Source organism: Danio rerio, chromosome 7, assembly GCF_052040795.2.
Source record: "Danio rerio strain M-AB ecotype USA chromosome 7, GRCz13ab, whole genome shotgun sequence".
Taxonomy (NCBI): Eukaryota; Metazoa; Chordata; class Actinopteri; order Cypriniformes; family Danionidae; genus Danio; species Danio rerio.
Genome location: NC_141027.1, coordinates 54,070,655 through 54,092,890, shown reverse-complemented (window position 1 = coordinate 54,092,890; position 22,236 = coordinate 54,070,655).

Here is a 22,236-nt window from a genome sequence, read left to right as displayed (position 1 = left end):
CCTGGTAGCTTGCTGGGGTCAGAGTCTCCTAAGTGGAGGGCCAGGGGACACCCTGGGGCCTATCCTGCAAGTCCAGGAAGAGAGGTGGACCCCTAGGTAGCTTGCTGGGGTCAGAGGCCCCTAAGTGGAGTGTCGGGGGGCACCTTGGGGCCTAAATGGCAAGTCCAGGGAGAGAGGTGGACCTCTGGGTACCTTGCTGGGGACAGAGGCCCCTAGGTGGAAGGCAAGGGGGGCACCCGGGGGCTTATACTGCAAGTCCAGGGAGAGAGGTGGACCCCTGGGTAGCTTGCTGGGGTCAGAGGCCCCTGGGTGGAGGGCCAGGGGGCACCCTGGGGCCTCTACAGCAAATCCAGTGAGAGAGGTGGACCCCTTGGTAGCTTGCTGGGGTCAGAGGCCCCTAGGTGGAGGGCAAGGGGGCACCCTGCGGCCTATTCTGCCAGTTTAGGGAGAGAGGTGAACCCTTGGGTAGCTTGCTGGGGTCAAAGGCCCCTAGGTGGAGGGCCAGGGGGCATGATGGGGTCTATCCTGCAAGTCCAGGCAGAGAGGTGGACCCCTGGGTAGCTTGCTGGGGTCAGAACCCCTAGGTGGAGGGTCAGGGGGCACCTTGGGGCCTATACCGCAAATCCAGGGAGAGATGGACCCCAGGGTAGCTTGCTGGGGTCAGAGGCCCCTAGGTGGAGGGCCAGGGGGCACCCTGGGGCCTATCCTGCAAGTCCAGGAAGAGAGGTGGAACCCTGGGTAGCTTGCTGGGGTCAGAGGCCCCTAGGTGGAGGGTCAGGGGGCACGTTGGGACCTATACGGCAAGTCCAGGCAGAGAGGTGGACCCCAGGATAGCTTGCTGGGGTCAGAGGCCCCTAGGTGGAGGGCCAAGGGGCACCCTGGGGCCTAATCTGCAAGTCCAGGGAGAGAGGTGGACCCCTGGGTAGCTTGCTGGGGTCAAAGGCCCCTGGGTGGAGGGCCAGGGTGCACCCTGGGGCCTCTACTGCAATTCCAGAGAGAGAGGTTTACCCCTAGGTAGATTGCTGGGGTCAGAAGCCCCTAGGTGGAGGGCCAGGGGGCACCCTGGGGCCTATACTACCAGTTTAGGGAAAAAGGTGGACCCCTGGGTAGCTTGCTGGGGTCTGAGGCCCCAAGGTGGAGGGCCAAGGGGCAACCTGGGGCCTCTAATGCAAGTCCAGGGAGAGAGGTGGACCCCTGGGTAGCATGCTGGGGTCAGAGGCCCCTAGGTGGAGGGCAAGGGGGCACCCTGGGGCCTATACTGCAAGTCCAGGGAGAGAGGTGGACCCCTGGGTAGCTTGCTGGGGTCAGAGGCCCCTAGGTGAAGGGATAGGGGGGCACCCTGGGGCCTATCCTGCAAGTCCAGGAAGAGAGGTGGACCCCTGGGTAGCTTGCTGGGGTCAGAGGCCCCTAAGTGGAGGGTCAGGGGGCACGTTGGGACCTATACGGCAAGTCCAGGCAGAGAGGTGGACCCCAGGATAGCTTGCTGGGGTCAGAGGCCCCTAGTTGGAGGGCCAGAGGGAACTCTGGGGCCTCTACTGCAAGTCCAGAGAGAGAGATGGACCCCAGGGTAGCTTGCTGGGGTCAAAGGCTCCTAGGTGGAGGGCCAGGGGACACCCTGGGGCCTCTACTGCAAAACCAGGGAGAGAGCTAAACCCCTGGGTAGCTTGCTGGGGTCAGAGGCCCCTAGGTGGACGGCAAGGGGGGCACCCTGGGGCCTATACTGCAAGTCCAAGGAGAGTGGTGGAACCCTGGGTAGCTTTCTGGGATCAGAGGCCCCTAGGTGGAGGGCCAGGGGGCACCTTGGGGCCTATCCTGCAAGTCCAGGAAGAGAGGTGGACCCCTGGGTAGCTTGCTGGGGTCAGAGGCCCCTAGGTGGAGGGCTAGGTGGTCACCCTGGGGCCTATACTACAAGTCCAAGGAGAGAGGTGGACCCCTTGGTAGCTTGCTGGGGTCAGAGGCCCCTAGGTGGAGGGCCAAGGGGCACCCTTGGGTGTCTACTGCAAGTCCAGGGAGACAGGTGGACCCCTTGGTAGCTTGCTGGGGTCAGAGGCCCCTAGGTGGAGGGCCAAGGTGCACCCTTGGGTGTCTACTGCAAGTCCAGGGAGACAGGTGGACCCCTGGGTAGCTTGCTGGTGTCAGAGGCCGCTAGGTTAATGGGAAAGGGGGCACCCTGGTTCCTATACTGCAAGTCCAGGGAGAGAGGTGGACCCCTGGGTAGCTTGCTGAAGTAAGAGGCCTCTAGGTGGGGGGTTAGGGGGCACCTTGGAGCCTATACGGCAAGTCCAAGGAGAGAGGTAGACCCCAAGGTAGCTTGCTGGGGTCAAAGGACACTAAGTGGAGGGCCAAATAGCACCCTGGGGCCTATCCTGCAAGTCCAGGAAGAGAGGTGGACCCCTGGGTAGCTTGCTGGCGTAAGAGGACCCTAGGTGGAGGGCCAAGGGGCACCCTGGGGCCTAGACTGCAAGTCCAGGGAGAGAGGTGGAACCCTGTGAAGCTTGCTGGGGTCAAAGGCCCCTAGGTGGAGGGCCAAGTGGCACCCTGGGGCCTATACTGCAAGTCCAGGAAGAGAGGTGGACCCCTTGCTAGCTTGTTGGGGTCAGAGGCCCCTAGGTGGAGGGAAAGGGGGCACCCTGGGGCCTATCCTGCAAGTCCAAGGAGAGAGGAGGACCCCTGGGTAGCTTGCTGGGATCAGAGGCCCCTAGGTGGAGGGCAAAGGGGCACCCTGTAGATTATACTGCAAGTCCAAGGAGGGAGGTGGACCCCTGGGTAGCTTGCTGGGGTCAGAGGCCCCTAGGTGGAGTCCAAAGGGGCACCCTGGGGCCTTTACTGCAAGTCCAGGGAGAGAGGTGGACCCCTGGGTAGCTTGCTGGGGTCAGAGGCACCTAGTTGGAGGGCAAGAGGGCACTCTGGTGCCACTACTGCAAGTCCAGATAGAGAGCTGGACCCCTGGGTAGCTTGCTGGGGTCAAAGGCTCCTAGGTTGAGGGCCAGAGGACACATTGGGGCCTCTACTGCAAGTCCAGGGAGAGAGCTGGACCCCTGGGTAGCTTGCTGGGATCAGAGGCCCCTTGGTGGGGGGCCAGGGGGCACCCTGGGGCCTATCCTGCAAGTCCAGGGAGAGAGGTGGACCCCTGGGTAGCTTGCTGGGGTCAGAGGCCCCTGGGTGGAGGGCCAGGGGGCACCCTGGGGCCTCTACTGCAAGTCCAGGGAGAGTGGTGGTCCTCTGGGTAGCTTGCTGGGGTCAGAAGACCCTAGGTGGAGGGCCAGGGGGCACTCTGGGGCCTATTCTGCAAGTCCAGGGAGAGAGGTGGACCCCTGGGTAGCTTGCTGGGGTCAGAGGCCCCTGGGTGGACGGCCAGGGTGCACCCTGGGGCCTCTACTGCAAGTCCAGGGAGAGAGGTTTACCCCTGGCTAGCTTGCTGGGGTCAGAAGCCACTAGGTGGAGGGCCAGGGGCACCCTGGGGCCTATACTGCCAGTTTAGGGAAAAAGGTGGACCCCTGGGTAGCTTGCTGGGGTCAGAAGCCCCTAGGTGAAGGGGCAAGGGGCACCCTGGGGCGTCTACTGCAAGTCCAGGGAGAGAGGTGGACCCCTGGGTAGCTTGCTGGTTTCAGAGGCCCCTAGGTGGAGGGCCAATGGGCACATTTGGGCCTATACTGCAAGTCCAGGGAGAGAGATGGACCCCTTGGTAGCTTGCTGGTGTCAGAGGCCCCTAGGTGAAGGGCAACGGGGCACCCTGGTTCCTATACTGCAAGTCCAGGGAGAGAGGTGGACCACAGGGTAGCTTGCTGAGGTAAGAGGCCCCTAGTTGGAGGGTTAGGGGGCACCCTGGGGCCTATCCTGCAAGTCCAGGAAGAGAGGTGGACCCCTGGGTAGCTTGCTGGGGTCAGAGGCCCCTAGGTGGAGGGTCGGGGGGCACCTTGGGGCATCTGCTGCAAGTTTAGGCAGAGAGGTGTACTCCTGGGTAGCTTGCTGGGGTCAGAGGCCCCTAAGTGGAGTGCGAGGGGGCAGCCTGGGGCGTCTAGTGCAAGTCCAGGGAAAGAGGTGGACCCCTGGGTAGCTTGCTGGTGTCTGAGGCCCCTAAGTGGAGGGCCAGGGGGCACCCTGGGGCCTCTACTGATACTCCAGGGAGAGAGGTGGACCCCAGGGTAGCTTGCTCGGGTCAGAAGCCCATAGGTGGAGGGCCAGGGGGCACCCTGGGGCCTATCCTGCAAGTCCAGGGAGAGAGGTGGACCCCTGGGTAGCTTGCTGGGGTCTGAGGCCCCTAGGTGGAGGGCCAGGGGGCACCCTGGGGCCTATCCTGCAAGTCCAGGAAGAGAGGTGGATCCCTGGATAGCTTGCTGGGGTAAGAGGCCCCTGGGTGGAGGGCCAGGGGGGACCCAGGGGCCTCTACTGCAAGTCCAGGGAGAGAGGTGGACCCCTGGGTAGCTTGCTGGGGTCAGAAGCCCCTAGGTGGAGGGCCAGGGGGCACCCTGAGGCCTCTACTGCCAGTATAGGGAAAAAGGTGGACCCCTGGGTAGTTTGCTGGGTCAGAGGCCCCTAGGTGGAGGGCCAAGTGGCACCCTGGGGCCTTTACTGCAAGTCCAGGGAGAGACATAGACCCCTGGGTAGCTTTCTGGGGTCAGAGTCTCCTTGGTGGAGTTCCAGGGGACACCCTGGGGCCTATCCTGCAAGTCCAGGAAGAGAAGTGGACCCCTGGGTAGCTTGCTGGGGTCAGAGGCCCCTAGGTGGAGGGTCGGGGGACACCTTGGGGCCTCTGCTGCAAGTCCAGGCAGAGAGGTGTACCTCTGGGTAGCTTGCTGGGGTCAGAGGCCCCTAAGTGGAGTGCGAGGGGGCAGCCTGGGGCGTCTAGTGCAAGTCCAGGGAGAGAGCTGGACCCCTGGGTAGCTTGCTGGGATCAGAAGCCCCTAGGTGGGGGGCCAGGGGGCACCCTGGGGCCTATCCTGCAAGTCCAGGGAGAGAGGTGGGCCCCTGGGTAGCTTGCTGGGGTCAGAGGCCCCTGGGTGGAGGGCCAGGGGGCACCCTGGGGCCTCTACTGAAACTCCAGGGAGAGAGTTGGACCCCAGGGTAGCTTGCTGGGGCCAGAGGCCCATAGGTGGAGGGCCAGGGGGCACCCTGGGGCCTATCCTGCAAGTCCAGGGAGAGAGATGGACCCCTGTGTTGCTTGCTGGGGTCAGAGGCCACTAGCTGGAGGGCCAGAGGGCATGCTGGGGCCTAGCTTGCAAGTCCAGGCAGAGAGGTGGACCCCTGGGTAGCTTGCTGGGGTCAGAGGCCCCTAAGTGGAGGGCGAGGGGGCAGCCTGGGGCGTCTAGTGCAAGTTCAGGGAGAGAGGAGGACCCCTGGGTAGCTTGCTGGGGTCTGAGGCCCCTAGGTGGAGGGCCAGGGGACACCCTGTGGCCTCTACTGCAAGTCCAGGGAGAGAGGTGGACCCCTGGGTAGCTTGCTGGGGTCATAGGCCCATAGGTGGTGGGCCATGGGGCACCCTGGTGCCTCTACTGCAAGTGCAGAGAGAGAGAGCTGGACCCCTGGGTAGCTTTCTGGGGACAGAGGGCCAGGGGGCCCCCTGGGGCCTATACTGCAAGTCCAGGGAGAGAAGTATACCCCTCGGTAGCTTGCTGGGGTCAGAGGCCCCTACGTGGAGGGCCAGGGGGCATGCTGGGGCCTATACTGCAAGACCAGGAAGAGAGGTGGACCCCTGGGTAGCTTGCTGGGGTCAGAGGCCCCTAGGTGGAGGGCCAGGGGGCATGCTGGGGCCTATCCTGAAAGTCCAGGCAAAAATGTGGACCCCTGGGTAGCTTGCTGGGGTCAGAGGCCCCTAAGTGGAGGGCGAGGGGGCAGCCTGGGGCCTCTAATGCAAGTCCAGGGAGAGAAGTATACCCCTCGGTAGCTTGCTGGGGTCTGAGGCCCCTAGGTGGAGGGCCAGGGGGCACCCTGGGGCCAATACTGAAACTCCAGGGAGAGAGGTGGACCCCTGGGTAGCTTGCTGGGGTCAGAGGCCCCTAGGTGGAGGGCCAGGGGGCACCCTGGGGTCTATACTGCAAGTCCAGGGAGAGTAGTGGACCCCTCGGTAGCTTGCTGGGGTCAGAGGCCCCTAGGTGGAGGGTCAAGGGGCACCATGGGGCCTATACGGCAAGTCCAGGGAGAGAGGTGGACCCCTTGGTAGCTTGCTGGGGTCAGAGGCCCCTAGGTGGAAGGAGAGGGGGCACCCTGGGGCCTATACTGCAAGACCAGGAAGAGAGGTGTACCGCTGGCTAGCTTGCTGGGGTCAGAAGCCCCTAGGTGGAGGGCCAGGGGGCACCCTGGGGCCTCTACTGCAAGCCCAGAGAGAGAGCCTGACCCCTGGGTAGCTTGCTGGGGTCAGAAGCCCCTAGGTGAATGGCAAGGGGGCACCCTGGGGCCTATACTGCAAGCCCAGAGAGAGAGCCTGACCCCTGGGTAGCTTGCTGGGGTCTGAGGCCCCTAGGTGAAGGGATAGGGGGCACCCTGGAGCCTATACCTCCAGTTTAGGGAGAGAAGTGGACCTCTGGGTAGCTTGCTGGGGTCAGAGGCCCCTAGGTGGAGGGCCATGGGGCACCCTGGGGCCTCTACTGTAAGTCCAGAGAGAGAGAGCTGGACTCCTGGGTAGCTTGCTGGGGTCATATGCCCCTAGGTGGAGGGCCAGGGGGCGTGCTGGGGCCTCTACTGAAACTCCAGGGAGAGAGGTGGACCCCAGGGTAGCTTGCTGTTGTCAGAGGCCCATAGGTGGAGGGCCAGGGGGCCCCCTGGGGCCTATACTGCAAGTCAAGGGAGAGAAGTGGACCCTTCGGTAGCTTTCTGGGGTCAGAAGCCCCTAGGTGGAGGGTCAATGGGCACCTTGGGGCCTATACGGCAAGTCCAGGGTGAGGGGTGGACCCCTGGGTAGCTTGCTTGGGTCTGAGGCTCCTAGGTGGAGGGTCAGGGGGCACCCAGGGGCCTCTACTGAAACTCCAGGGAGAGAAGTGGACCCCTGGGTAGCTTACTGGGGACAGAGGCCCCTAGGTGGAGGGCCAGGGGCACCCTGGGGCCTATACTGCAAGTCCAGGGTGAGGGGTGGACCCCTGGGTAGCTTGCTTGGGTCTGAGGCTCCTAGGTGGAGGGTCAGGGGGCACCCAGGGGCCTCTACTGAAACTCCAGGGAGAGAAGTGGACCCCTGGGTAGCTTGCTGGGGTCAGAGGCCACTAGGTGGAGGGCCAGGGGGCAAGCTGGGGCCTATACTGCAAGACCAGGGAGAGAGATGGACCCCTGGGTAGCTTGCTGGGGTCAGAGCCCCCTAGGTGGAGGGCCAGGGGGCATGCTGGGGCCTATCCTAAAAGTCCAGGCAAAGAGGTGGACCCCTGGGTAGCTTGCTGGGGTCAGAGGCCCCTAAGTGGAGGGCGAGGGGGCAGCCTGGGGCCTCTAATGCAAGTCCAGGGAGAGAGGTGGACCCCTGGGTAGCTTGCTGGGGTCAAAGGCCCATAGGTGGAGGGCCAGATGGCACCCTGGGGCCTATCCTGCAAGTCCAGGGAGAGAGGTGGACCCCTGGGTTGCTTGCTGGGGTCAGAGGCCACTAGGTGGAGGGCCAGAGGGCATGCTGGGTCCTAGCTTGCAAGTCCAGGCAGAGAGGTGGACCCCTGGGTAGCCTGCTGGGGTCAGAGGCCCCTAAGTGGAGGGCGAGGTGGCAGCCTGGGGCGTCTAGTGCAAGTCCAGGGAGAGAGGTGGACCCCTGGGTAGCTTGCTGGGGTCTGAGGCCCCTAGGTGGAGGGCCAGGGGACACCCTGTGGCCTCTACTGCAAGTCCAGGGAGAGAGGTGGACCCCTGGGTAGCTTGCTGGGGTCATAGGCCCATAGGTGGTGGGCCATGGGGCACCCTGGTGCCTCTACTGCAAGTGCAGAGAGAGAGAGGTGGACCCCTGGGTAGCTTGCTGGGTTCTGAGGCCCCTAGGTGGAGGGCCAGGGGGCACCCTGGGGCCAATACTGAAACTCCAGGGAGAGAAGTGGACCCCTGGGTAGCTTGCTGGGGTCAAAGGCCCCTAGGTGGAGGGTCAAGGGGCACCTTGGGGCGTATACGGCAAGTCCAGGGAGAGAGGTGGACCCCTTGGTAGCTTGCTGGGGTCAGAAGTCCCTAGGTGAATGGCAAGGGGGCACCCTGGGGCCTATACTGCAAGCCCAGAGAGAGAGTCTGACCCCTGGGTAGCTTGCTGGGGTCAGAAGCCCCTAGGTGGAGGGCCAGGGGGCACCCTGAGGCCTCTACTGCCAGTATAGGGAAAAAGGTGGACCCCTGGGTAGTTTGCTGGGTCAGAGGCCCCTAGGTGGAGGGTCAAGTTGCACCCTGGGGCCTTTACTGCAAGGCCAGGGAGAGACATAGACCCCTGGGTAGCTTGCTGGGGTCAGAGTCTCCTAGGTTGAGGGCAAGGGGGGGAACCTGGGGCCTATACTGCAAGTCCAGGGAGAGAGGTGGACCCCTGGGTAGCTTTCTGGAGTCAGAGGCCCCTGGGTGGAGGGCCAGGGGGCACCCTGGGGCCTAAACTGCCAGTATAGGGAAAAAGGTGGACCCCTGGGTAGCTTGCTGGGGTCAGAGGCCCATAGGTGGAGGGCCAGGGCACACCCTGGGGCCTATCCTGCAAGTCCAGGAAGAGAAGTGGACCCCTGGGTAGCTTGCTGGGGTCAGAGGCCATTAGGTGGAGGGTCGGGGGGCACCTTGGGTCTCTGCTGCAAGTCCAGGCAGAGAGGTGTACCCCTGGGTAGCTTGCTGGGGTCAGAGGCCCCTAAGTGGAGTGCGAGGGGGCAGCCTGGGACGTCTAGTGCAAGTCCAGGGAAAGAGGTGGACCCTTGGGTAGCTTGCTGGGGTCTGAGGCCCCTAGGTGGAGGGCCAGGGGGCACCCTGGGGCCTCTACTGAAACTCCAGGGAGAGAGGTGGACCCCAGGGTAGCTTGCTCGGGTCAGAAGCCCATAGGTGGAGGGCCAGGGGGCACCCTGGGGCCTATCCTGCAAGTCCAGGGAGAGAGGTGGACCCCTGGGTAGCTTGCTGGGGTCAGAGGCCACTAGGTGGAGGGCCAGAGGGCATGCTGGTTTCTAGCTTGCAAGTCCAGGCAGAGAGGTGGACGCCTGGGTAGCTTGCTGGGGTCAGAGGCCCCTAAGTGGAGGGCGAGGGGGCAGCCTGGGGCGTCTAGTGCAAGTCCAGGGAGAGAGGTGGACCCCTGGGTAGCTTGCTGGGGTCTGAGGCCCCTAGGTGGAGGGCCAAGGGGCACCCTGGGGCCTATACGGCAAGACCAGGGAGAGATGTTGACCATTGGGTAGCTTGCTGGGGTCAGAGGCCCCTAGGTGGAGGGCCAGGGGGCATGCTGGGGCCTATCCTGCAAGACCAGGCAAAGAGGTGGACCCCTGGGTAGCTTGCTGGGGTCAGAGGCCCCTAAGTGGAGGGCTAGGGGGCAGCCTGGGGCCTCTAATGCAAGTCCAGGGAGAGAGGTGGACCCCTGGGTAGCTTGCTGGGGTCTGAGGCCCCTAGGTGGAGGGCCAGGGGGCACCCTGGGGCCAATTCTGAAACTCCAGGGAGAGAAGTGGACCCCTGGGTAGCTTGCTGGGGTCAGAGTCCCCTAGGTGGAGGGTCAAGGGGCACCTTGGGGCCTATACGGCAAGTCCAGGGAGAGAGGTGGACCCCTTGGTAGCTTGCTGGGGTCAGAGGCCCCTAGTTGGAAGGCAAGGGGGCACCCTGGGGCCTATACTGCAAGACCAGGAAGAGAGGTGTACCGCTGGCTAGCTTGCTGGGGTCAGAAGCCCCTAGGTGGAGGGCCAGGGGGGCACCCTGGGGCCTCTACTGCAAATCCAGAGAGAGAGCCTGACCCCTGGGTAGCTTGCTGGGGTCAGAAGCCCCTAGGTGAATGGCAAGGGGGCACCCTGGGGCCTATACTGCAAGCCCAGAGAGAGAGCCTGACCCCTGGGTAGCTTGCTGGGGTCAGAGGCCCCTAGGTGAAGGGATAGGGGGCACCCTGGAGCCTATACCTCCAGTTTAGGGAGAGAAGTGGACCTCTGGGTAGCTTGCTGGGGTCAGAGGCCCCTAGGTGGAGGGCCAGGGGCACCCTGGGGCCTATACTGCAAGTCCAGGGAGAGAAGTGGACCCCTGGGTAGCTTGCTGGGGTCAGAGGCCACTAGGTGGAGGGCCAGGGGGCAAGCTGGGGCCTATACTGCAAGACCAGGGAGAGAGGTGGACCCCTGGGTAGCTTGCTGGGGTCAGAGCCCCCTAGGTGGAGGGCCAGGGGGCATGCTGGGGCCTATCCTGCAAGTCCAGGCAAAGAGGTGGACCCCTGGGTAGCTTGCTGGGGTCAGAGGCCCCTAAGTGGAGGGCGAGGGGGCAGCCTGGGGCCTCTAATGCAAGTCCAGGGAGAGAGGTGGACCCCTGGGTAGCTTGCTGGGGTCTGAGGCCCATAGGTGGAGGGCCAGATGGCACCCTGGGGCCTATCCTGCAAGTCCAGGGAGAGAGGTGGACCCCTGGGTTGCTTGCTGGGGTCAGAGGCCACTAGGTGGAGGGCCAGAGGGCATGCTGGGTCCTAGCTTGCAAGTCCAGGGAGAGAGGTGGACCCCTGGGTAGCTTGCTGGGGTCTGAGGCCCCTAGGTGGAGGGCCAGGGGACACCCTGTGGCCTCTACTGCAAGTCCAGGGAGAGAGGTGGACCCCTGGGTAGCTTGCTGGGGTCATAGGCCCATAGGTGGTGGGCCATGGGGCACCCTGGTGCCTCTACTGCAAGTGCAGAGAGAGAGAGGTGGACCCCTGGGTAGCTTGCTGGGGTCTGAGGCCCCTAGGTGGAGGGCCAGGGGGCACCCTGGGGCCAATACTGAAACTCCAGGGAGAGAAGTGGACCCCTGGGTAGCTTGCTGGGGTCAAAGGCCCCTAGGTGGAGGGTCAAGGGGCATCTTGGGGCGTATACGGCAAGTCCAGGGAGAGAGGTGGACCCCTTGGTAGCTTGCTGGGGTCAGAAGTCCCTAGGTGAATGGCAAGGGGGCACCCTGGGGCCTATACTGCAAGCCCAGAGAGAGAGTCTTACCCCTGGGTAGCTTGCTGGGGTCAGAAGCCCCTAGGTGGAGGGCCAGGGGGCACCCTGAGGCCTCTACTGCCAGTATAGGGAAAAAGGTGGACCCCTGGGTAGTTTGCTGGGTCAGAGGCCCCTAGGTGGAGGGTCAAGTTGCACCCTGGGGCCTTTACTGCAAGGCCAGGGAGAGACATAGACCCCTGGGTAGCTTGCTGGGGTCAGAGTCTCCTAGGTTGAGGGCCAGGGGACACCCTGGGGCCTATCCTGCAAGTCCAGGAAGAGAAGTGGACCCCTGGGTAGCTTGCTGGCTTCAGAGGCCCCTAGGTGGAGGGCAAGGGGGGGAACCTGGGGCCTATACTGCAAGTCCAGGGAGAGAGGTGGACCCCTGGGTAGCTTTCTGGAGTCAGAGGCCCCTGGGTGGAGGGCCAGGGGGCACCCTGGGGCCTAAACTGCCAGTATAGGGAAAAAGGTGGACCCCTGGGTAGCTTGCTGGGGTCAGAGGCCCATAGGTGGAGGGCCAGGGCACACCCTGGGGCCTATCCTGCAAGTCCAGGAAGAGAAGTGGACCCCTGGGTAGCTTGCTGGGGTCAGAGGCCCCTAGGTGGAGGGTCGGGGGGCACCTTGGGGCCTCTGCTGCAAGTCCAGGCAGAGAGGTGTACCCCTGGGTAGCTTGCTGGGGTCAGAGGCCCCTAAGTGGAGGGCTAGGGGGCAGCCTGGGGCCTCTAATGCAAGTCCAGGGAGAGAGGTGGACCCCTGGGTAGCTTGCTGGGGTCTGAGGCCCCTAGGTGGAGGGCCAGGGGGCACCCTGGGGCCAATTCTGAAACTCCAGGGAGAGAAGTGGACCCCTGGGTAGCTTGCTGGGGTCAGAGGCCCCTAGGTGGAGGGTCAAGGGGCACCTTGGGGCCTATACGGCAAGTCCAGGGAGAGAGGTGGACCCCTTGGTAGCTTGCTGGGGTCAGAGGCCCCTAGTTGGAAGGCAAGGGGGCACCCTGGGGCCTATACTGCAAGACCAGGAAGAGAGGTGTACCGCTGGCTAGCTTGCTGGGGTCAGAAGCCCCTAGGTGGAGGGCCAGGGGGGCACCCTGGGGCCTCTACTGCAAATCCAGAGAGAGAGCCTGACCCCTGGGTAGCTTGCTGGGGTCAGAAGCCCCTAGGTGAATGGCAAGGGGGCACCCTGGGGCCTATACTGCAAGCCCAGAGAGAGAGCCTGACCCCTGGGTAGCTTGCTGGGGTCAGAGGCCCCTAGGTGAAGGGATAGGGGGCACCCTGGAGCCTATACCTCCAGTTTAGGGAGAGAAGTGGACCTCTGGGTAGCTTGCTGGGGTCAGAGGCCCCTAGGTGGAGGGCCATGGGGCACCCTGGGGCCTATACTGCAAGTCCAGAGAGAGAGAGCTGGACTCCTGGGTAGCTTGCTGGGGTCATATGCCCCTAGGTGGAGGGCCAGGGGGCGTGCTGGGGCCTCTACTGAAACTCCAGGGAGAGAGGTGGACCCCAGGGTAGCTTGCTGTTGTCAGAGGCCCATAGGTGGAGGGCCAGGGGGCCCCCTGGGGCCTATACTGCAAGTCAAGGGAGAGAAGTGGACCCCTCGGTAGCTTTCTGGGGTCAGAAGCCCCTAGGTGGAGGGTCAATGGGCACCTTGGGGCCTATTCGGCAAGTCCAGGGTGAGGGGTGGACCCCTGGGTAGCTTGCTTGGGTCTGAGGCTCCTAGGTGGAGGGTCAGGGGGCACCCAGGGGCCTCTACTGAACCTCCAGGGAGAGAAGTGGACCCCTGGGTAGCTTACTGGGGACAGAGGCCCCTAGGTGGAGGGCCAGGGGCACCCTGGGGCCTATACTGCAAGTCCAGGGAGAGAAGTGGACCCTTGGGTAGCTTGCTGGGGTCAGAGGCCACTAGGTGGAGGGCCAGGGGGCATGCTGGGGCCTATACTGCAAGACCAGGGAGAGAGGTGGACCCCTGGGTAGCTTGCTGGGGTCAGAGCCCCCTAGGTGGAGGGCCAGGGGGCATGCTGGGGCCTATCCTGCAAGTCCAGGCAAAGAGGTGGACCCCTGGGTAGCTTGCTGGGGTCAGAGGCCCCTAAGTGGAGGGCGAGGGGGCAGCCTGGGGCCTCTAATGCAAGTCCAGGGAGAGAGGTGGACCCCTGGGTAGCTTGCTGGGGTCTGAGGCCCATAGGTGGAGGGCCAGATGGCACCCTGGGGCCTATCCTGCAAGTCCAGGGAGAGAGGTGGACCCCTGGGTTGCTTGCTGGGGTCAGAGGCCACTAGGTGGAGGGCCAGAGGGCATGCTGGGTCTTAGCTTGCAAGTCCAGGCAGAGAGTTGGACCCCTGGGTAGCCTGCTGGGGTCAGAGGCCCCTAAGTGGAGGGCGAGGGGGCAGCCTGGGGCGTCTAGTGCAAGTCCAGGGAGAGAGGTGGACCCCTGGGTAGCTTGCTGGGGTCTGAGGCCCCTAGGTGGAGGGCCAGGGGACACCCTGTGGCCTCTACTGCAAGTCCAGGGAGAGAGGTGGACCCCTGGGTAGCTTGCTGGGGTCATAGGCCCATAGGTGGTGGGCCATGGGGCACCCTGGTGCCTCTACTGCAAGTCCAGAGAGAGAGAGGTGGACCCCTGGGTAGCTTGCTGGGGTCTGAGGCCCCTAGGTGGAGGGCCAGGGGGCACCCTGGGGCCAATACTGAAACTCCAGGGAGAGAAGTGGACCCCTGGGTAGCTTGCTGGGGTCAAAGGCCCCTAGGTGGAGGGTCAAGGGGCACCTTGGGGCGTATACGGCAAGTCCAGGGAGAGAGGTGGACCCCTTGGTAGCTTTCTGGGGTCAGAGGCCCCTAGGTGGAAGGCAAGGGGGCACCCTGGGGCCTATACTGCAAGACCAGGAAGAGAGGTGTACCGCTGGCTAGCTTGCTGGGGTCAGAAGCCCCTAGGTGGAGGGCCAGGGGGGCACCCTGGGGCCTCTACTGCAAGCCCAGAGAGAGAGCCTGACCCCTGGGTAGCTTGCTGGGGTCAGAAGTCCCTAGGTGAATGGCAAGGGGGCACCCTGGGGCCTATACTGCAAGCCCAGAGAGAGAGTCTGACCCCTGGGTAGCTTGCTGGGGTCAGAAGCCCCTAGGTGGAGGGCCAGGGGGCACCCTGAGGCCTCTACTGCCAGTATAGGGAAAAAGGTGGACCCCTGGGTAGTTTGCTGGGTCAGAGGCCCCTAGGTGGAGGGTCAAGTGGCACCCTGGGGCCTTTACTGCAAGGCCAGGGAGAGACATAGACCCCTGGGTAGCTTGCTGGGGTCAGAGTTTCCTAGGTTGAGGGCCAGGGGACACCCTGGGGCCTATCCTGCAAGTTCAGGAAGAGAAGTGGACCCCTGGGTAGCTTGCTGGCTTCAGAGGCCCCTAGGTGGAGGGCTAGGGGGGGAACCTGGGGCCTATACTGCAAGTCCAGGGAGAGAGGTGGACCCCTGGGTAGCTTTCTGGAGTCAGAGGCCCCTGGGTGGAGGGCCAGGGGGCACCCTGGGGCCTCTACTGCAAGTCCAGGGAGAGAGGTGGACCCCTGGGTAGCTTGCTGGGGTCAGAAGCCCCTAGGTGAAGGGCCAGGGGGCACCCTGGGGCCTAAACTGCAAGTATAGGAAGAGAAGTGGACCCCTGGGTAGCTTGCTGGGGTCAGAGGCCCCTAGGTGGAGGGTCGGGGGGCACCTTGGGGCCTCTGCTGCAAGTCCAGGCAGAGAGGTGTACCCCTGGGTAGCTTGCTGGGGTCAGAGGCCCCTAAGTGGAGTGCGAGGGGGCAGCCTGGGGCGTCTAGTGCAAGTCCAGGGAGAGAGCTGGACCCCTGGGTAGCTTGCTGGGATCAGAAGCCCCTAGGTTGGGGGCCAGGGGGCACCCTGGGGCCTATCCTGCAAGTCCAGGGAGAGAGGTGGGCCCCTGGGTAGCTTGCTGGGGTCAGAGGCCCCTGGGTGAAGGGCCAGGGGGCACCCTGGGGCCTCTACTGAAACTCCAGGGAGAGAGGTGGACCCCAGGGTAGCTTACTGGGGCCAGAGGCCCATAGGTGGAGGGCCAGGGGTCACCCTGGGGCCTATCCTGCAAGTCCAGGGAGAGAGGTGGACCCCTGGATTGCTTGCTGGGGTCAGAGGCCACTAGGTGGAGGGCCAGAGGGCATGCTGGGGCCTAGTTTGCAAGTCCAGGCAGAGAGGTGGACCCCTGGGTTGCTTGCTGGGGTCAGAGGCCCCTAAGTGGAGGGCGAGGGGGCAGCCTGGGGCATCTAGTGCAAGTCCAGGGAGAGAGGTGGACCCCTAAGTAGCTTGCTGGGGCTTGAATTCCCTAGGTGGAGGGCCAGGGGACACCCTGTGGCCTCTACTGCAAGTCCAGGGAGAGAGGTGGACCCCTGGGTAGCTTGCTGGGGTCATAGGCCCATAGGTGGTGGGCCATGGGGCACCCTGGTGCCTCTACTGCAAGTCCAGAGAGAGAGAGCTAGACCCCTGGGTAGCTTGCTGGGGTCAGAAGCCCATAGGTGGAGGGCCAGGGGGTCCCCTGGGGCCTATACTGCAAGTCCAGGGAGAGAAGTGGACCCCTCGGTAGCTTTCTGGGGTCAGAGGCCCCTAAGTGGAGGGTCAATGGGCACCTTGGGGCCTATACGGCAAGTCCAGGGAGAGAGGTGGACCCCTGGGTAGCTTGCTTGGGTCTGAGGCCCCTAGGTGGAGGGCCAGGGGGCACCCTGGGGCCTATACTGCAAGTCCAGGGAGAGAAGTATACCCCTCGGTAGCTTGCTAGGGTCAGAGGCCCCTAGGTGGAGGGCCAGGGGGCATGCTGGGGCCTATACTGCAGGACCAGGGAGAGAGGTGGACCCCTGGGTAGCTTGCTGGGGTCAGAGGCCATAGGTGGAGGGCCAGGGGGCATGCTGGGGCCTATCCTGCAAGTCCAGGCAAAGAGGTGGACCCCTGGGTAGCTTGCTGGGGTAAGAGGCCCCTAAGTGGAGGGCGAGGGGGCAGCCTGGGGCCTCTAATGCAAGTCCAGGGAGAGAGGTGGACCCCTGGGTAGCATGCTGGGGTCTGAGGCCCCTAGGTGGAGGGCCAGGGGACACCCTGGGGCCTATCCTGCAAGTCCAGGGAGAGAGGTGGACCCCTGGGTTGCTTGCTGGGGTCAGAGGCCACTAGGTGGAGGGCCAGAGGGCATGCTGGGGCCTATCCTGCAAGTCCAGGAAGAGAGGTGGACCCCTGGCTAGCTTGCTGGTGTCAGAAGCCCATAGGTGGAGGGCCAGGGGGCACCCTGGGGCCTATACTGCCAGTATAGGGAAAAAGGTGGACCCCAGGGTAGCTTGCTGGGGTCAGAGGCCCATAGGTGGAGTGCGAGGGGGCAGCCTGGGGCGTCTAGTGCAAGTCCACGGAACGAGGGGGACCCCTGGGTAGCTTGCTGGGGTCTGAGGCCCCTAGGTGGAGGGCCAGGGGGCACCCTGGGGCCTCTACTGAAACTCCAGGGAGAGAGGTGGACCCCAGGGTAGCTTGCTCGGGTCAGAAGCCCATAGGTGGAGGGCCAGGGGGCACCCTGGGGCCTATCCTGCAAGTCCAGGGAGAGAGGTGGACCCCTGGGTAGCTTGCTGGGGTCAGAGGCCACTAGGTGGAGGGCCAGAGGGCATGCTGGGGCCTAGCTTGCAAGTCCAGGCAGAGAGGTGAACCCCTGGGTAGCTTGCTGGGGTCAGAAGCCCCTAGGTGGAGGGCCAGGGGGCACCCTGAAGCCTCTACTGCCAGTATAAGGAAAAAGGTGGACCCCTGGGTAGTTTGCTGGGTCAGAGGCCCCTAGGTGGAGGGTCAAGTGGCACCCTGGGGCCTTTACTGCAAGGCCAGGGAGAGACATAGACCCCTGGGTAGCTTTCTGGGGTCAGAGTCTCCTAGGTGGAGGGCCAGGGGACACCCTGGGGCCTATCCTGCAAGTCCAGGAAGAGAAGTGGACCCCTGGGTAGCTTGCTGGCTTCAGAGGCCCCTAGGTGGAGGGCAAGGGGGGGACCCTGGGGCCTATACTGCAAGTCTAGGGAGAGAGGTGGACCCCTGGGTAGCTTTCTGGAGTCAGAGGCCCATGGGTGGAGGGCCAGGGGGCACCCTGGGGCCTCTACTGCAAGTCCAGGGAGAGAGGTGGACCCCTGGGTAGCTTGCTGGGGTCAGAAGCCCCTAGGTGGAGGGCCAGGGGGCACCCTGGGGCCTATACTGCCAGTATAGGGAAAAAGGTGGACCCCTGGGTAGCTTGCTGGGGTCAGAGGCCCATAGGTGGAGGGCCAGGGCACACCATGGGGCCTCTACTGGAAGTCCAGGGAGAGAGGTGGACCCATGGGTAGCTTGCTGGGTCAGAGGCCCCTAGGTGGAGGGCCATGGGGGACCCTGGGGCCTCTACTGCAAGTCCAGGGAGAGAGGTGAACCCCTGGGTAGCTTGACCCTCCACTTGCCACTTGACCCTCCACCCTGAGGCCTCTACTGCCAGTATAGGGAAAAGGTGGACCCCTGGGTAGTTTGCTGGGTCAGAGGCCCCTAGGTGGAGGGTCAAGTGGCACCCTGGGGCCTTTACTGCAAGGCCAGGGAGAGACATAGACCCCTGGGTAGCTTTCTGGGGTCAGAGTCTCCTAGGTGGAGGGCCAGGGGACACCCTGGGGCCTATCCTGCAAGTCCAGGAAGAGAAGTGGACCCCTGGGTAGCTTGCTGGCTTCAGAGGCCCCTAGGTGGAGGGCAAGGGGGGGACCCTGGGGCCTATACTGCAAGTCCAGGGAGAGAAGTGGACCCCTGGGTAGCTTGCTGGCTTCAGAGGCCCCTAGGTGGAGGGCAAGGGGGGGACCCTGGGGCCTATACTGCAAGTCCAGGGAGAGAGGTGGACCCCTGGGTAGCTTTCTGGAGTCAGAGGTCCCTGGGTGGAGGGCCAGGGGGCACCCTGGGGCCTCTACTGCAAGTCCAGGGAGAGAGGTGGACCCCTGGGTAGCTTGCTGGGGTCAGAAGCCCATAGGTGGAGGGCCAGGGGGCACCCTGGGGCCTATACTGCCAGTATAGGGAAAAAGGTGGACCCCAGGGTAGCTTGCTGGGGTCAGAGGCCCATAGGTGGAGTGCGAGGGGGCAGCCTGGGGCGTCTAGTGCAAGTCCAGGGAAAGAGGTGGACCCCTGGGTAGCTTGCTGGGGTCTGAGGCCCCTAGGTGGAGGGCCAGGGGGCACCCTGGGGCCTCTACTGAAACTCCAGGGAGAGAGGTGGACCCCAGGGTAGCTTGCTCGGGTCAGAAGCCCATAGGTGGAGGGCCAGGGGGCACCCTGGGGCCTATCCTGCAAGTACAGGGAGAGAGGTGGACCCCTGGGTAGCTTGCTGGGGTCAGAGGCCCCTAAGTGGAGGGCGAGGGGGCAGCCTGGGGCGTCTAGTGCAAGTCCAGGGAGAGAGGTGGACCCCTGGGTAGCTTGCTGGGGTCTGAGGCCCCTAGGTGGAGGGCCAGGGGGCACCCTGGGGCCCATCCTGCAAGTCCAGGAAGAGAGGTGGATCCCTGGGTAGCTTGCTGGGGTCAGAGGCCCCTGGGTGGAGGGCCATGGGGGACCCTGGTGCCTCTACTGCAAGTCCAGGGAGAGAGGTGAACCCCTGGGTAGCTTGCTGGGGTCAGAAGCCCCTAGGTGGAGGGCCAGGGGGCACCCTGAGGCCTCTACTGCCAGTATAAGGAAAAAGGTGGACCCCTGGGTAGTTTGCTGGGTCAGAGGCCCCTAGGTGGAGGGTCAAGTGGCACCCTGGGGCTTTTACTGCAAGGCCAGGGAGAGACATAGACCCCTGGGTAGCTTTCTGGGGTCAGAGTCTCCTAGGTGGAGGGCCAGGGGACACCCTGGGGCCTATCCTGCAAGTCCAGGAAGAGAAGTGGACCCCTGGGTAGCTTGCTGGCTTCAGAGGCCCCTAGGTGGAGGGCGGGGGGGGGACCCTGGGGCCTATACTGCAAGTCCAGGGAGAGAGGTGGACCCCTGGGTAGCTTTCTGGAGTCAGAGGCCCCTGGGTGGAGGGCCAGGGGGCACCCTGGGGCCTCTACTGCAAGTCCAGGGAGAGAGGTGGACCCCTGGGTAGCTTGCTGGGGTCAGAAGCCCCTAGGTGGAGGGCCAGGGGGCACCCTGGGGCCTATACTGCCAGTATAGGGAAAAAGGTGGACCCCTGGGTAGCTTGCTGGGGTCAGAGGCCCATAGGTGGAGGGCCAGGGCACATCCTGGGGCCTCTACTGCAAGTCCAGGGAGAGAGGTGGACCCATGGGTAGCTTGCTGGGTCAGAGGCCCCTAGGTGGAGGGCCAAGTGGCACCCTGGGGCCTTTACTGCAAGTCCTGCGAGAGACGTAGACCCTTGGGTAGCTTGCTGGGGTCAGAGTCTCCTAGGTGGAGGGCCAGGGGGCACCCTGGGGCCTCTACTGCAAGTCCAGGGAGAGAGGTGGACCCCTGGGTAGCTTGCTGGGGTCAGAAGCCCCTAGGTGGAGGGCCAGGGGGCACCCTGGGGCCTATACTGCCAGTATAGGGAAAAAGGTGGACCCCTGGGTAGCTTGCTGGGGTCAGAGGCCCATAGGTGGAGGGCCAGGGCACATCCTGGGGCCTCTACTGCAAGTCCAGGGAGAGAGGTGGACCCATGGGTAGCTTGCTGGGTCAGAGGCCCCTAGGTGGAGGGCCAAGTGGCACCCTGGGGCCTTTACTGCAAGTCCTGCGAGAGACGTAGACCCTTGGGTAGCTTGCTGGGGTCAGAGTCTCCTAGGTGGAGGGCCAGGGGACACCCTGGGGCCTATCCTGCAAGTCCAGGAAGAGAGGTGGACCCCTGGGTAGCTTGCTGGGGTCAGAGGCCCCTAGGTGGAGGGTCGGGGGGGACCTTGGGTCATCTGCTGCAAGTCCAGGCAGAGAGGTGTACCCCTGGGTAGCTTGCTGGGGTCAGAGGCCCCTAAGGGGAGTGCGAGGGGGCTGCCTGGGGCGTCTAGTGCAAGTCCAGGGAAAGAGGTGGACCCCTGGGTAGCTTGCTGGGGTCTGAGGCCAATAGGTGGAGGGCCAGGGGGCACCCTGGGGCCTCTACTGAAACTCCAGGGAGAGAGGTGGACCCCAGGGTAGCTTGCTCGGGTCAGAAGCCCATAGGTGGAGGGCCAGGGGGCACCCTGGTGCCTATCCTGCAAGTCCAGGGAGAGAGGTGGACCCCTGGGTAGCTTGCTGGGGTCAGAGGCCACTAGGTGGAGGGCCAGAGGGCATGCTGGGGCCAAGCTTGCAAGTCCAGGCAGAGAGGTGGACCCCTGGGTAGCTTGCTGGGGTCAGAGGGCCCTAAGTGGAGTGTGAGGGGGCAGCCTGGGGCGTCTAGTGCAAGTCCAGGGAAAGAGGTGGACCCCTAGGTAGCTTGCTGGGGTCAGAAGCCCCTAGGTGGAGGGCCAAGGGGGCAAGCTGGGGCCTCTACTGCAAGCCCAGAGAGACAGCCTGACCCCTGGGTAGCTTGCTGGGGTCAAAGGCCTCTGGGTGGAGGGCCAGGGTGCACCCTGGGGCCTCTACTGCAATTCCAGGGAGAGAGGTTTACCCCTAGGTAGATTGCTGGGGTCAGAAGCCCCTAGGTGGAGGGCCAGGGGGCACCCTGGGGCCTATACTGCCAGTTTAGGGAAAAAGGTGGACCCCTGGGTAGCTTGCTGGGGTCAGAGGCCCCTAGGTGGAGGGTCAAGGGGCAACCTGGGGCCTCTAATGCAAGTCCAGGGAGAGAGGTGGACCCCTGGGTAGCTTGCTGGGGTCAGAGGCCCCTAGGTGGAAGGCAAGGGGGCACCCTGGGGCCTATACTGCAAGACCAGGAAGAGAGGTGTACCGCTGGCTAGCTTGCTGGGGTCAGAAGCCCCTAGGTGGAGGGCCAGGGGGGCAAGCTGGGGCCTCTACTGCAAGCCCAGAGAGACAGCCTTACCCCTGAGTAGCTTGCTGGGGTCAGAAGCCCCTAGGTGAATGGCAAGGGGGCACCCTGGGGCCTATACTGCAAGCCCAGAGAGAGAGCCTGACCCCTGGGTAGCTTGCTGGGGTCAGAGGCCCCTAGGTGAAGGGATAGGGGGCACCCTGGAGCCTATACCTCCAGTTTAGGGAGAGAGGTGGACCCCTGGGTAGCTTGCTGGGGTCAGAGGCCCCTAGGTGGAGGGCCAGTGGGCACCCTGGGGCCTATACTGCCAGTTTAGGGAAAAAGGTGGACCCCTGGGTAGCGTGCTGGGGTCAGAGGCCCCTAGGTGGAGGGCAAGGGGGGCACCCTCGGGCCTATACTGCAAGTCCAGGAAGAGAGGTGGAACCCAGGGTAGCTTGCTGGGGTCAAAGGCCCCTAGGTGGAGGGAGAGGGGGTACCCTGGGGCCTCCAATGCAAGTCCAGGGAGAGAGGTGGACCCCTGGGTAGCATGCTGGGGTCAAAGGCCCCTAGGTGGAGGGCCAAAGGGCACCCAGGGGCCTATCCTGCAAGTCCAGGAAGAGAGGTGGACCCCTGGGTAGCTTGCTGGGGTCAGAACCCCTAGGTGGAGGGTCAGGGGGCACCTTGGGGCCTATACCGCAAGTCCAGGGAGAGAGGTGGACCCCAGGGTAGCTTGCTGGGGTCAGAGGCCCCTAGTTGGAGGGCCAAGTGGCACCCTGGGGCCTTTACTGCAAGTCCAGGGAGAGACGTAGACCCCTGGGTAGCTTGCTGGGGTCAGAGTCTCCTAAGTGGAGGGCCAGGGGACACCCTGGGGCCTATCCTGCAAGTCCAGGAAGAGAGGTGGACCCCTAGGTAGCTTGCTGGGGTCAGAGGCCCCTAGGTGGAGTGTCGGGGGGCACCTTGGGGCCTAAATGGCAAGTCCAGGGAGAGAGGTGGACCTCTGGGTACCTTGCTGGGGTCAGAGGCCCCTAGGTGGAAGGCAAGGGGGGCACCCGGGGGCTTATACTGCAAGTCCAGGGAGAGAGGTGGACCCCTGGGTAGCTTGCTGGGGTCAGAGGCCCCAGGGTGGAGGGCCAGGGGGCACCCTGGGGCCTCTATTGCAAATCCAGTGAGAGAGGTGGACCCCTCGGTAGCTTGCTGGGGTCAGAGACCCCTAGGTGGAGGGCAAGGGGGGCACCCTGCGGCCTATTCTGCCAGTTTAGGGAGAGAGGTGAACCCTTGGGTAGCTTGCTGGGGTCAAAGGCCCCTAGGTGGAGGGCCAGGGGGCATGATGGGGTCTATCCTGCAAGTCCAGGCAGAGAGGTGGACCCCTGGGTAGCTTGCTGGGGTCAGAACCCCTAGGTGGAGGGTCAGGGGGCACCTTGGGGCCTATACCGCAAATCCAGG